Genomic DNA, 16,206 nt, shown 5'->3' on the forward strand with positions numbered 1-16,206 from the left:
AAGTAGGCGTCTTGAAGAGTGGTGAGATCCAAGCATGGGTCTGCCAGAATAGGATAATGTTTTGTGTATCGTTTGAATGAGAAAGAGCCTGTGTACTATTATTTCAGCAGGTGAGACAGGGATCATCTCTGCATTGAGTTAGGTTCACACACTTTATGACATTTACTATTTGTGCTTGTGTGAATAGTGCACTGTTAACCGCTTGAGGAGCACTTTAATTCTTGCATTTTTTCAGTACTTTTCTGGCCTGTCCTAATCCATAAAGATAATAATTGTCAGATGTTCTCTTGCTTAAAAAAGATTTTTTGTTTAAAAAAAAGTACCTTTGAATAATTTAAGGGGGTTTCTTCTTTACCGGGAGAAAAGCGGATTCTGGTCCAAATTTAAGGAAATGATGTTTCTCGTGATAAGTCAATTTCCAATTGATTTCAGTGCTGGGCACATCTGAAGGTGGGTGGTACTCCCTCCACAGGTAACCAATTTCTCCTTGATTAAGGTGTATTGCCCTGCGCACCGTGCTAAGATTCTTCAAACTCATGCCTTATGTTTCTGATACCAGTGTTGAGAAGCACAGTTATCCTTGCTCTTCCTTCTCCAGATAGGCTTCTGCATCATGTAAAAACTGTAGACTGTGAAGACCTTTCTTCAAGGGCCTGAGTGAATTATTAGTGGCAGCAGGGTTGCCTGGTCCATCAACAGGAATTGGTTTCTCAGAGTACTGAGTTTTGAAAGCCGCCTCCTGAACAGTCTTAACTTGGACTATAGGTGATCGTTATAATGTCTCCACATTAGTAATGACCGCAGCTCAGCTCCCGTTGACATCATATGGTTTTGGCAGACTTTACTTTTAATAAAACCTATGTTAAGGTTGTGCATACAGGACCCTCTGGGTCATCTTGTAGTCTCTCCTTCTGGATAGATGAAATGATCCATTTTGCTGTTGATCTTCAACTGATGAAAGTTGCATCCATGTTCTGTAATCTCAGACAGATGTATCAAACATATTGTATAAAATGTGAGAGGGATGGCCCTTGGGGATGCTCCATTATAAGTGTTGTTGCTATAGTTCAACTTGGCACTTCCTATTTCCACCTGGTATGAGTGATCAGAATAAAAGTGAGGATCACTTTTTGAAACTCATGTCTGATCTATATTTGCAAAACAATGTAGCTCCTACACAGGATTCAAGGGGTATTACCAAGAAAGTTAAATGCTACAAAGTTCACTCAGAATTCTTTAGTTTGGCTAATCTCTGGCCTGAAAAGTGGTAACACATGTCTGACGTCCTGTTGTCCATACATTGGCTTAATGTGATGCACTGCGGTTTTGTTACACATCACCTGCTTAGCGTTCAAGTGGCAAAGCTAAACTCCTTAATTCCGCTGGGCAGAAACACCAGTCCCTAACTTCTGACTTCCCTCAGGGAATGAGAGAGGTGATTTTCGCATCTAGTACTTATACTACGGTATAAATTGCATTTGAAGTTCGTATTTCTCTGTCTCTATCAATCTACAGGCATAACCTCAAGGCATAACTATTAAAATGTGTCTCCACGTCCCTTCATTTATTCCTCTTCGAGGCTGTGTGCAATAGAGTAGGATATAGAAGTCCTGTCACACCTTACCTATCCAGGGACATTTTAAGGATTTTAGGGGCCCTGTGCCAAACGTATTTTTGGGGCCCCTTTTGGAACAGCTTTCAATTTATGATACAATTTCAGCTGTCTCATGCCCAGGTCACAAACAGTACACAGGCAGACTCGTCCAAATTCTAAATGTGTTTGCATCTAACATTGAGGGATAGTGACGTGTTATCAATATTGTAACACAGCAGCAGCTCACTAATATTATTGCAAATAATCTCTGTGACACCCTCTCAGTCCTCATAAGTGAGGTCCTATTATGATCTAAAAGAAATTATTTTTTATGGACTTCGCATGAAAAATAAACACAACATTTCTCTGCAAAATGTCTGTAATAGACTCTCACACATTTCACCCACGTGAAAAATAATATTAAAGGAAAATGGTATTTAAAATAATCTGTTTAAGAATTATTCAAGTTCATCAGGGCAAGACTCTGCAAAAGAGAGCTTGGTCTATCAGGGACCCCCTGAAAGTCTGGGGCCATGGGTCAGAGCCTACTTTGCCTATGCCTTAAAGCATCTCTGTAAACCTGTCTGTAAGTACACCGCTGTTAGCATAGTGTGGTTCTCCCATATTTATAGGCCAGGACAAAAGGAGCAAGGAGAACTCATCAATTGCACTAGATGATAAACAACATTGCCTTCCCAAACATGTCACCCATAACACGCTGTGTAACTCGTGCATATGTAAGAATGCCAAAGCTGTCTGTTTCTTATGACGTGGTAGCACTTCCACATTCCTGCAAAAATATAAGTAAGGTATAGTTAAATTAATTATTAAATCTACACTGGAGATTGGCATTAGTATTTCAATGTTGAGTACTACACATTTCATAATCAGAATGAATATCCCAGCACTGTAGGAGGTGTGGGGGAAGATTTGAGGCAAAATTGTGAAATGGGCAGATTCTGACTTTTTTCTAGTACTTTGCCTAAGCTAATGACAGCCAAAAACGCCTAATACTAGCAAGCAAGAAAAAAAGGAAAATTCCACTAACTGTGCATTTCATTAAAAAATGTGTCTGATGGGATGGACGACTGAGAAATGGAGTGATTTGTGGTTAGCTGCAAGTGGCATGCGAAGTGGATCCGCGGAATTGAGGATCCGCACCAATATCCGCATCCCCATACTGCAGAATATAAAAAAATCACCCACCTCTATTCTGTAGCAGCGATTAAACAGCTGGAATCAGAACTGCTAGAAATACCAGCTGCATCAAATATGCAATATTCTTAAGATTCTGCAGTCTTTAGGGAAGGAGGGATATCTCCCTCCCCATTAGTCATTTTTAAGACTATTAATGCATAATACCACTTTGTGAATGATGTTCCCTTTGAAGCTTTCATCCTAGGAAAAGCTTCAGCGCTTTGAATTCCCAGCAGGAGAGTTTACACTTAGACCCTGGAATTAATCATCACTGGGAAGGCTTGAGGGAGGTCTGAAATTGGCGACAATGATATCTTTTCCGCATCTTCTGACTCCCCACCGGGAGGCCGCTCTTTTGGAGTTATCTCACTTCACCAGGTCGTGCTCAGGACATGGCGGGCGAAAGATAAACACGTGTCAGTGTTGAAATTTTAAAATAGATGCCCGCACTTCATCAGATGCTCTGACTTCATTTGAATGGATTTATAACACTCTGAACGCAACACTCCGGTTTATATTCCTAAATAATTTACACATACATACACGGTTCTAAGAAAAGATACATCAGTCGAATCTTAAATGAGTGGGAAGGGGGGTCCTACAGTTCTGGTGTGCATCCCATGGCGAGGTAGCAGGCAAACGCCTTGAACACATCCATTTTTTTCTGATTCTGCATTTCGTGGTATTGTTAATAATTCATACAGCAGAGATTGCATCTTAGAATAACAAAGGCGCCATTAGTTTCACAAACGCACTGTGCTTTCTCCTTAAAATATGTTCTTCCGAAAACAGAAATTGATTATCAACATTTCCAAACCTACTATTATCACTCCAAAGATTTCGGAATAATGTTCACCATTATTGACTTAGGATATGTTGTACCTGTTCTTGGAATTTGCGATGTGGTGTCAAGCAATGATGAGTGTGAGAGTGCACACCTTCCCTTTGCTCTTTAATTCATCCATGAAATTATGCATGTTTATTCTAGTGCGTGCGAACAGTTTTCTGAGAAACGTCCCAAGTCTCAGTTTAACTGTAAATCTACCGAAAAAGGGCACATAATTCGCGCACCCAGCTGTCGCACTGATGAATGGGGATAATCCCTCAAGGTAAACAACTTCCTCCAAAGTTCACCATTTTTATCACAGTATACCAAATTTATTTATCAGCATTTCTCAGTGTTCTTTCATGTTCAATCACCACGGAGGCAGAATGGTTGCACCTGAATGCTTTATTCACCAGTTTCAAATGCCTCCTGCTGCCCATCCAGGCTTAAAACAGTAGCACGTGAGGTCAACCATATTTCAAAGGAGGCTCTTTGTGGCATACCCAATGCATTTCGAGCCATGCAGGCTCTTGGTCACGGGTCACTGCAACATGAAAAAAACAACTCCATTTACTGCTCAATTCAAACTTACTGTAAAATGCTACAACATCCAATCCCTCCCATTCCCTCTGTATCCTCAATCCCTCCAAACTCAGTCCCTCGAAACCCGAAACCCATCTTATGCAAAACAAATGTGTAAAATGACTAGAAACATTAAAGAAAAATGCAAAATACAAAACCCATCTCAGCCACTCCCATCATGATTACCCCTCTGCCGCCATTAACTAAAACCCACCTTCCATAACATCCAGATTCCCTCATGTCCCTGAACATCTAAGCTTAAACAGGTTACCTCTGCAGAGCCTCAGCCAGCAACCGGATCATCCCGTAAACTTCATTCAGTTTGTACCAACCGGTTCACCCTCCCTGCTACTCAAGCCATTATGTCAGGTGTGTTCTCCCCGAATTCACCCCAATTTAATTTTACCAGGGCTTTCGGACCCCGCATAACGGTTGAAGAGATTGGGCATTCAGGAAGCAGTCCCTGGCAGACCCGAAAAAGAAAGGGCAGAGCAGACTAACAAACAACGTTGTGTGTGTATGTGTGGGTTGGCACGTGATACTGAATATGGTGTATACACTGCACCTTTCCCTCTTCATGCATTTGCTTGCTTGGCATCCTTTGCATCAACATATGTCAATGTAGTATGTGTGAAGGTTCCACCAGTGTTTGTTGAAACCCTCAGATGTGGTTGGTCTAAGATAACAATAAATATACTTAATTTGAAACCATTTATACAGTAGTGACAACTATAATTAAATGGTTTGGACCATCTATATCTTTACTTTAAGGGAATCGTCTAATCTAATATAGGGTATTTAGAAGACAGCCTGAGAGATACATCTTTGGATTTAGATGCTAAAGTTTATCTAAAGTAAGAAAGGAGACATCTCACTGAAGCAACCAAAGGGGAGTTCAGCTGAATGCATTTAGTAGCCTAGGCTAGTCATCATGGGTGCACTCCTTTTTGTGGCAGTTTCGTGGGGGAGAGAGACCCTCACAATGTAGTGACTCTTGGACCATTATCTTAAAGTCTGTTCCTAGAGGGATTATAGTGTGCTGTCCTCTAGTCTGCAGACGACATCCTTGTCGCTCCTTTGATCCGGTTTGTTCACAGGTAGTCCCTCTCCCTAGTCCGTCTTCTCATCTGCATAACAGTAGCTGTCACAGGTAGTCAGCGGTCCTTTACTCCATGTCTCACCTGGATTATGGTTAAAAATGCTCCATTTATAATTTGGCCGAAACTGAGTAATTGACTTACTCACCTTTGAAAATCTATCGGATAACAGAATGGAAGATAACAGAGTGTCCACAAGTTGACCCCAGCTTTACTATGGGCCATTAGGGGCTTGGGAACTGACAACCTTCCCACATCATCCAATTTTGAACGGGCAACAAATGTACCCAGTCCCTTAAGTATCAGATAATATCTTGAAAATCTTCAGTTCTATACAAGAAGACATCTACGTCGGGTATGCCCTGTACCTACAATGTCCCCAGAATTGCTGTCCTGAAGAGACCCCGTATCACGAGAGGGTCGAAACGTCGTCGACTTTTAACCAGGAGAGAGTTTAAGAAAAATAAACACAATCTACCTAAATATTATGTGAAAAGCTCCTCCTCCTGTCACCACCAATAACCTTCTCTTTTCCCTCACATGTTTCTTTTTCACTACTGTTAGGTTATGGTCACTACACTGGGGTTCACTAAGTCACACAATTGTTTATAGTCTAAATATTTGTACTTTGGAAGTATTGTGTTGGATAAATATTGTGATTGCAAAATAAACCTGATTCATTTCGACTGAAGTGAGTACGAACTAATATACTACCCTGTGGGTTTTTCGACAGTTTTGTATATATATATTTTTTTCTGTGACTAAAACTGAAATATGGTCTTATTGTGCATTTTTGTTGGATTTTTGATTGATTCTAGCAAGTGATACCTTCTTGCAGATTGTGTAATTCAGAGATAAATGAGTTCCTTGTGAACATTGTTTTTTGGCTTTTTCGCCCTAGTGCTTCAGCATGACTCTACCAGAGGAAGACCCATTAAGCGTGGACAAGAAAACCCTGTGCAATTAGTAGTTGTAGTGTAGGCATTGGGCCAGTTGAGGTTGTTTGTGCCTGAAGTTCTATTCTTGTATACATTTTTAAGGTGCTTCCTTTTTAGGTCTCGCCTGAGCCAGCGCGCATGCGCTGCTCTGTGAGGTATTTAGTAAGGGCTTTTCAACTCTGAACACACGCTCGTGCGTGTGCTTTTTTTTAATTAACCCGCAATTGGCCTGTGCATGCTTTTTCAAAGAAAGACAGCACGCAATTGGTCCAAGGCGGGTGCATGTCCTGCCTTCTCTGTCCCCTGGCCTAGGGTGTTCGGGAGCGAGCAGAAGCACCATCTGTTTCAAATTATCATGCCCACGTCTCGTGGTCGCGTTAATTGGAAACATATGTTGGTCGCGCTGGCCCTGGTGCACTTTTGCTACAAACGCCGCCACAGTGAATATTTCAGCAGCAGAAAAAAAATTCCCTGCTGCGTCTTCCTCCAACGCAGAAACATTTCACTTTCTAGCAGGTTTCCCTGAGGCCACCAACTATTAACAGTAACTTCCAGAAGCGATCCCGAGTGCTTTTGTAACGTGACCCTTCTCTTGCCTGGGCATGCAAGGGGGGACCAGGGATGCAGACCCTCAAGGGAGGGCCGCCTGGTGAAGACTTTACACAACTCAACATTTCTCAGCAGTCTCATGAAGACGAGTGATGTTCTGTGCAAGTGCTACCACCGTCTACGAAGAGAAGGGCGCCAGAAAAATGGACGTTCACATCAGCCTCGACCCTTTTACAAACACACCTGCTAGACAGTCGAGTAAATCACGGAGATGGAACCGGATGTTGCAGCAGCCCCTAGTGACTGCGAACATTCAAAATTCAAAGTGCACAGGTCTGCGCAGGACATCTCAATGGCGGGCAGCCCCAGTCAAACATTTACTGCAGGTGACCAGGCGACACAGAACCTGCAGGCTCCAAAGCGCACCATTATTACAGGGAGGCCTGTGTGGAAGAGACGGTGTCAGATCAAACCAACCACATCACAATGACGAGTCACGTGCAAAGGGGGTAGGGGGGAGTCTGGCGGCTACTGGCCGTTTGCTTTGTTTTTCAGAAAGTTTTGCTTTGCCTCTGCCTTTACGTCAGATGGTGGCATTCTGGGACTTTGTGTACCATATATGAAGTTAAAATCCAATCACTCCCTCCTTACTTGGCATTTACAAATCCACAGTTATTTGGTCTGCATGATTTCACAGTAAAGATGCATAACTGATTTTCATTAACCCAGGTCGTGACAGGTAACACCAGGCATATTGCAAGGACACTCTTAAAACGCTGCCTGGCAGGTCTGCAGGGAACTAAAACGAGGCTGATCACCTTATCAATTTCCACATCGAGACAGCACCATGTCAACAGTCATCCCTAGGTGCCCAAGTGAGCAGTAGCTTGCATCCACTCACCCATCCCCACCCAATACAAAGTGAGACCTATTGGCTATGCCAATGCTTGTTTCATGTTAGCTTTACTGCATCCATGCCAGTTTTGCTGGTTACGCTCTTGTGTAACTTCAATATTTTGTGTACAGACAAAATATTGTACATGACGCGTTGTATGTTGGATTCAGCGTGTCTGGAGTGGGCGTCTGTTGTATATTTAGCACAAGCCCTGGCAATGTGTATCTGCCAGATTCCTCACTATTGAAAAGCTGAATCCAAGAGATTACTATGTGACCCCCCTCGGAACTGAACCTGCGCCCATCTCTGTCCCAGTACCCATGGAGGCTATTTAGGGTTGCCAGGCGTCGCAGCTGAAACCCATAGATTGCCCCCTTGCACCCCTGGCACTGCCTTTGTGACCCCTGGCCTCAGAGCTGGCAAAATCAGTGTCAAGAACTCAGGTGTGTCTCGCATTAGTCAGGCTCCAACCTCATTTTCTGCATATTTATATCGCATGAATAGTGAATATTGTGTTGTTATGCTTGCAAATCTGCTGTTGACCTGGCATGCTTCTTGGCTTATAAAAGCACGTTTGGCAAAATACTGGCACTGGCATACTCGATGTAATACATGAATATAGGATACCCATTGCAAAATGTTAGGGCTGGCACACTGTAGGAAATTGGGCACCTGTGAAAAAATGCCATTGCAGGCATACTGGAGAAAATTCTTGGCAGAGGTGGCAGTTTTGGCACATTGCTGGCGCTGGCACATTGGAAGAAACTCTTGGTATTATGGACGATGACGATGAAAATGTCATGAGGCCATCCTTGATAAAATGTGGTCCTTGACAAATTAGATGTAACTTTTGACATAAGGGTCACCCATAGTACATGGACAGTAGTATTAGCAAAATTCTGGCCCTGGCATATTGTATGTAATGTTTGGGCAAAATGGTCTCCCATGCCAAATGCTGGGCATAGTAATGGAGGTAATTTTTTACATAAGGGGGCACCAGCAGGACATTTTAGAAAACATCATTGGATCAACTCATGGGGACAGTCAGGCTTCGTTAGCCTGGCACACCAGGAAAGAATTAATATTTAATTTATGTCTCTTCAGACCCTATGGCTTTTTAGCAAATTTATGTGAAAATTGTGCATTAAAGAGCACTGTAAGGGCCCATGTATTTTGAAACTTTTATCAGGGGAGAGAAACCCCCATCCTCCGACCCCTCCTAGAAGACGTCAGACTCACTTTGCTTGCTTCCTACACTTCAGGTTACTGTTCTCTTGATATATCATGTCCACATCTTTGTATTGATGATATCCAAAATAGACATTTGTTTGCTGAAGTTATACAATAATTGTATGATTAATAAAACAATACAACTCAATGTTAATTATTGTGGTATCATCAGGATTAGGGTCATGTGGCATCACTTCCTGGGAATATTCAGGGTCAAATGTCATATGATGTCACTTCTTGTGACATCATTTACGTCAAAGGGTATATAATGTCACTTCCGCTACCCCAGTTATTTTGGTAAATCGACGTCCATGCAAATAACACTCATTCCAGATCAGCCAATTTTTCATTGCTATGTTGGACAGAGCAACCTTGAAAAGGGCATCTGCAGGCAATATGTTTAGTGTTAGATCTGGCGGTGAATGTCAGGCAGATTCTTCTTGTGTGTACTATTGAAAAAGAGTGCTGTGAGAGAATGCCTGTGAATCTCTATGTGCAAGTGTGGAATTCTCGGATCTGGCCTCCCACGCAAATGACTATGTGTGCATGACCAAGTTCTCTAGTGAGTGAGTAATGTAATGTAAGAGTGAGTTGCAATATATATTTGGAAGAAGGGTAACAGGTTGGTGAATGTGGGATGGCTGGGTACAGCAGAGGGACGTAAAGAGATAGCAGGCTATAAGACTGTGGAATCTGGGAAGGAATGTTGCGGGGGAATATGCCAAAGTTTCAGGGAAGGCAATTCTTTGAATGTATCTGTCATTTGAAGACATTATTGCTTCTGCCATTATTCATCACCCAGTTCCCATTCTGTCAAGTGACAATACATCTAATCGCTATCACAGCATGAAATGCACACTCTTTGTAAATATGAACATCATTGACACAACTATTTGATTTTCCCCAATAATTCATGCTTTCATTTGAATACCAGAGGTTCTAGCATTGGGCGTTATATGTGCCATTTTCACTGACCAAAGTCACACTGTCGCATTTTGTGTAGTACATTTTTATTGCACCCAGTCACAGGACCCCTGGTCCACATCAGTGGCAAAACACTCATTCACCATAGTTTTTTTCAAATGTACAAACTTTTGAAACTCAGAGGAAAGTCATAAGTTATTTTGTATTAAAATACTGACCAGGCCAATTTTACATAGTAATGTGTTGGAAGCCATTAATGATGCCTACAAAAAGTGAGAAAAAGATTACATCTTTAGCGGTGAGTTTCTCTGAATGTATAAATGTATGCCTTTTGTATGGTGCTACATGCACCCAGAAAGTACTCCGGATAACGTAAAAGTAGCATCAGAGGTTGTCAAACCAATAGGCGAGTTCAGATAGTAAAGGTATTTTTCTTGATTAGTAGGTGGCAAATGATTAATTCCGGAAAAATCCACCTGAGAATCTTTTTAATTTCTTTCTGAATTACAAATAGTATGTTCAAGGGATAGGCTTATGAGATTTTTACCAAATTTGATCAATACTTGCACAGAATCCATATACATATGGACGCCTAGTAGGCAGTGGCTTTTGATGACTAAGATTCAGGTTCCCTCATTATATTCTTGTCTTCCTTTGGTACTAAAAAAGGCTATTGAGGTAATTAACCCAAGGGTGAATTCCATTCTGGATCAATCTATCAGCTTCTGTCCCTGATAAATGGAAGTTAGCCTTTGTTAAATCCTTACTAAAGAAATCTAATGCAGACTTGATGAGCCTGTCCAATTTTAGACCGAGCTCTCTGTTACCGGCACTATCAAAGGTCTTGGAGAAAATGGTTAATCAGCAACTTGTGAAGTTTTTAGAAGTGTACAATATCCTCCTATTCTTTTAAGCTGGGTTCAGACTCAGCCATTCTACTGAATCTGCACTTCTGGAAGTTTCAGAATCTCTAATGTTTTCCTAGATAGTGGCAAATGTGTGGTGGTAATTCTGTTTGATAAGTCAGCAGCTTTTGACACAATTTATCACAATACCCTTTTTCAATGACTGACTGACATTGGTATTGGTGGCCGGGCGTGGAGGTGGTTTCAATCTTTCTTTGAAAATAGGAGGTGGGTAATTACTATGGAACCTTTTAAATCTAAGAAAAAAGTGCTCAAATATGGCATTCCTCAGGGTTAGTCCCTTAGTCCAACTATATCTAATGTATATATGACCCCCCCTAATAGTTCTTATCAAATCTTATGGGATCTCCGTTTTATATATTATGCCGATGACACCCAATTGATATTTGCTCTTGAAAAGTACTCCATTTCAAAGCTTAATTTTAAAACCTGTTTCTCTGAAGTGGTCAGGCGGATAAAGGTGAATTTCAGAAAATGCAATGCAGAGAAAACAGAAATTCTCTGATTTGGATCTTATAACTAGTTTTCTGCCTCGGACTGGTGGGCAAAAAAACTTAACTACCCTCCTTCATCTACTGAGCTAGCAATGAATTTGGGTATTAAGTTTGACAATGACTTATCTTTTCGCCAACAGGTCAACGTGGTCTTAGGGACCTGTTTCTCTGTTATCAAGTCCCTTAAAAAGTTCTTTTTCTCAGCAAGAAAGACGATTGTCTACACCTTGGTCACTTCAAAACTTGACTATTACAATAGTCTTTATTTGGGAGTGCCCAAATATCTAATCAAGAAGCTGCAAGCCGTTCAAAATGTGGCAGTCAGATTGACTCTATAACTCTACAGGACCTGCTCTACCACTGAGTCTTTATGGCACATTCACTGGCTTCTAGTTGATAAACAGATTTTATTTAAATCCTTAAATTTTGTTTACAAAGAATTTCATCAAATGGGACCTACGTTTCGTTTATATCGCTTTGTGCCGTATGCCCTCCACAGAGAGTTAAAATCCACCATGTTCGGGTTAAAAACCAGAGGGAGCAGATCTATTTTGTGCTGGGGCAAGTGCCTGGAACTATCTCCGGTGTACAGTCAAACTAGCTCCAAATGTTCATGTTTTTAAAAAGCTTCCAAAACATGGCTTTTTTCTTTGCCTTAATGGATATTTTCCTTCCCTCTTCTTATCTTTGTAATGGGAGTTGGATAAGTTTTCTTTGTTTTTGGATTGTAGCACAGAGAAACACCTTGGAGTGATTTTTTGCGCTTTATAAATGCTCTTCATTCATTCATGATCTCAGTGGTCCGAATAATGAGCAAAATGAAATATAGGGTGCAGTGGAAGATTAAGGCAACCCAAAGGTTTACCTTGTTTCTGTGAGTAAAATCTTCTCAGCTTTATATATATATATTTTTCTTTGTGAAGAATTCTGTAAAAGAAGCTAGGACTTCTCCTTTCGTGGCCATATAGAAGATTCAGGCACCAGTCAGCACCACATGTTTTGTCGAAGGCTTCCATTGGGCCCAACATGAATAGGGTTGGTTAGTCCCTACAGCTTTTGGTTACTCTTCTTCTTCTGTTTCCAGGTACAGTTTTGACATAAGTCGTGGTTGGAATCCTGGCTGAGCATCTTCCTTGTGTCAGTTCATTTTCGGTGGTTTTAAAACTGTTTGTACCCTCTCTGATTTTGTCTAGGTTTGGAAGGCAGATATTAGCCTCTAAATTACAAGTCTGCCGATTTATAATTTTTTTTGTACTGGAAGTTACATTGCAAACCTGTGAACTTTAAAGTGCAGGTCTCTTCAGCGGTTTTCAAGTGTAATTAGTAAACAAGCATTAGAAATGCAATAGGTCTCGGATTTTGTTTTGGTTAGACCTATTGGCATAGCTCAACAGTTACCGGACAGAAATTGCCACTTTGCAGGTGCCGAACAGAGCATTGCTCCATGAAACCGCCTGAAAGCCTAAAACGATGTTGATAGCCTACAAAATAAAAAGGCAGATCAGGATGACCAGGAGGAACCGCGGACGTATTGGCATGGCCAAGGCAAGCAAACAATGAGTGAAATCGCTTGGGCGTGACCCAAGCACACAAAGGCAGGAGAATCAGACCCAATACACCAATACATACCCCGTATTTCAAAATGGCACAACAACAAACAAATGGCAATTCATGGGCATGCCAAAAGCTGATTGAGGAGCTAACAACAGGTCTTGCAGACAGCACAAGCGCGCTGCCTGGGCTCGACATAAAAAGTTGGGAAACATCCAATGGCTATTGAACTATCATAGGTCTATGTAATTCAAAGATGGAATTATTAGGTCTCAGTATCATTATATAACAAATGTGTAATCTAAAACAAGAAGCTGATGTACATAAATAAGTCAAAAAGGAACTGCTTTGCTTTTTGACAGTGGTCACCATCATTAGTGGGAACATTTTGGATCAAGTGATACTCCTGAGTGAGTGTGTAATAAATCACATAATCTAGCTTTTTATGTTGCTAGCAGTTGTCAAAACATGAATTTAGAATCGTTTCCAAAATGTTTTATTTGCCAATTTTGAGGTTTTACTGGGGTCCATTACTTCTGTCATGAGACAGCAGCCAGTTTGATGGAAGGAGGGTGAACCACGCAAGAAGGGGGCGTTAGTAGAGCAAATGTGGACACTAACAAGCTTTTTTTAAAGTGAAAAAGGTTAACATTTAATGTGGAAGAGCTAGGACTGAAAGGGAATTCCAACATAGGCAGTTGCAGCCTTTTTAATTTGTTTGAGAAACAACTTGAGTAGGCTAAGTGGATGGGGTGGGAGATTCTAGGCCCCATGTAGGGTCTCCTCTTAGAGGTCAAATTGGTAGACTTATATGAAGCTGATGTAAAGGCATCAGGAGATTGAGGAGTGGCATGTGTTAAAGGTTAGATTTAAATGGTTAGATGTTTGTGACTTTTTTAACCTAATGTCATATTTTTATCCCCTCTATGTGTAATCATGTTAGTCCTTTCAATCTAATTTTTAACAATGAACTCTCTTTGAATTCTACGTATTTTTTGTTTTTGTTTCAATCAAAGATTTAGTGTTAAGCAAGCAATTTAGAATTCATTGATCTAACAGTATTCATAGAAATGATTTGAATGCAGAAAATATCAATTCAGATTGTTCACCTAGTTCTATGTGGCCCTGGTGGCCTAGTTTTCAAGGACCAGTTTTTACACAGCTTAAATGTTTAGGGGGTTGAAGTAATATGATGCATTGCTGAATCTTGCCTTCCATGATACACAAAGGGACATATTTATCTAGGGGTTGCATCACTTTTGCACCATGCTGCATGGTGCAAAAACAAAACATCCCTAAGATGTGATTTATTAAGCCACAAAAGTCCCCTTTGAGTGACCCTGAGTGGCCTTATAAATCCAGAGTATCGCTGTATTGCATTGCTCTGCCCTAGGGAACACCCATGGATTTTGATGGATTTCCAGATTTACCATTACTGGTTGACCCGTGAATCCACCAAAATGCTACGCCTTCCAAGGGGAGGCGTAGGGAGGAAAAATATGTTTATTTCTCTAATTTTTTCTCTTTCTATGTGTGTTGCATTCTAAAGCACACATAGAAAGAAAAAATGCCTCAGGGGATTGTTTTTGTGCAGGAAGGTGACCCTTCCTGCACAAAAACTATCCTGCTTGCAACACAGGTACTCTTGTACCAAGGTGCAAGAGTTCCTGTGTTGGCGCTAGGTAGCACATTGTGCGCCAGCACTGAGAAAAGGCAGAAATGCACCGTTTTGTGATAAATACGGCTCATTAATGCCCTTTCACAATAACACAGCGAAGAAAAGTGACTTACTGCATTGCGCTGTGTTACATTTTGATAAATGTAGCCCCTTGGGCCAAAGTTGCAGTCTTCTTTGAACATATCGCATGATCAGAGAGTTCTTATTTTAAAGCATGGGTGATAGTTAACATCCATGTTATTGCAGTTTGTCTGGTCAGAGATGTAGAAACACCAACAGTAATTCAAAATGATATTCGCAATTAAATGAGCCATGGCACTTTAAGCACAAGTGCGATTTTACATACTATACTCTCAGAGATCATTGTCAAATTGCTGTGAATTTGGAAGAAACATGTTTATAAAAAAACCAAATGTAACCAATAGGGGCAGCCCATATAAACCACCAGGAAACATGGGCAAAGGACATACATCAAACAGTGGTTCCTAGTGGAATAGGAGATAACATTTGCACAATATTTATACTATAGACTATAGGAGTAAATCAAATGGGGAATTTTGAATCAGAGAAAACGCTGCCTACCTGCTGGGTGTCACTGTTGCGGACTGCTCCCTTGCTGCTGGTGGCTTTACCGCGCCCTGGGCTTTTGTTTGCTGTGCGTCTCCTTACCGCCGCCATTGCTACCCTTGCGGACAGAGACTTCAGTACCCACACTGCCTAGCGCCACACGAGCGCGCATAAAGCTCCGGCGCTACTTCGGCAGAGCGGGAATTTTGAATCAGAGAAAACGCTGCCTACCTGCTGGGTGTCACTGTTGCGGACTGCTCCCTTGCTGCTGGTGGCTTTACCGCGCCCTGGGCTTTTGTTTGCTGTGCGTCTCCTTGCCGCCGCCATTGCTACCCTTGCGGACAGAGACTTCAGTACCCACACTGTCTAGCGCCACACGAGCGCGCATAAAGCTCCGGCGCTCCTTCGGCAGAGCGGGAATTTTGAATCAGAGAAAACGCTGCCTACCTGCTGGGTGTCACTGTTGCGGACTGCTCCCTTGCTGCTGGTGGCTTTACCGTGCCCTGGGCTTTTGTTTGCTGTGCGTCTCCTTGCCGCCGCCATTGCTACCCTTGCGGACAGAGACTTCAGTACCCACACTGCCTAGCGCCACACGAGCGCGCATAAAGCTCCGGCGCTCCTCCCGCGTCACGGGACGCGCGCGGGCGACGCCGGGCGAAGCCCGGGACAAGGGCGGGACCGTCTGAGGCCGTCCGAGGTCGGACTAGGTTGGGTTGGGCCAGGGACTTTGCCGGTAGTTTCTTTTGTACTATTAATGTACCCACGAGCAGTGCGGTCTACACAGGGTAACTATAACATCTGTCTGTATCCTGTGCTCTAGGTATATTGATTATCTTAGCAACCCTATTGGTCGTACTCATGCCTGGGAAAAAACAAACCCCAGCAAATAATACTTTAGATAACTACTTGATCCAAGTTGTGGCCAAAATCAACAGTGACAGGAGATCCTCATTGGGATTGGATTCATCTAACCAATCCCATATGGCCGACAAAGAGTATGGGGATTCTTTGGCTTTACACAATAGTAGTGCTTCCTGTGTGGCTCATGTCCCTCTATTCGATACTGACCCCATCCTGCCTAGTGGTGTAGTCGCTCTTATTGAAGCCAACAGCGATAGTGAAGGGGTGTCAGTGATATCTACCAACATTGAGTCCCCT

Source organism: Triturus cristatus, chromosome 9 (assembly GCF_964204655.1).
Source record: "Triturus cristatus chromosome 9, aTriCri1.1, whole genome shotgun sequence".
In the NCBI taxonomy this organism is placed as follows: Eukaryota; Metazoa; Chordata; class Amphibia; order Caudata; family Salamandridae; genus Triturus; species Triturus cristatus.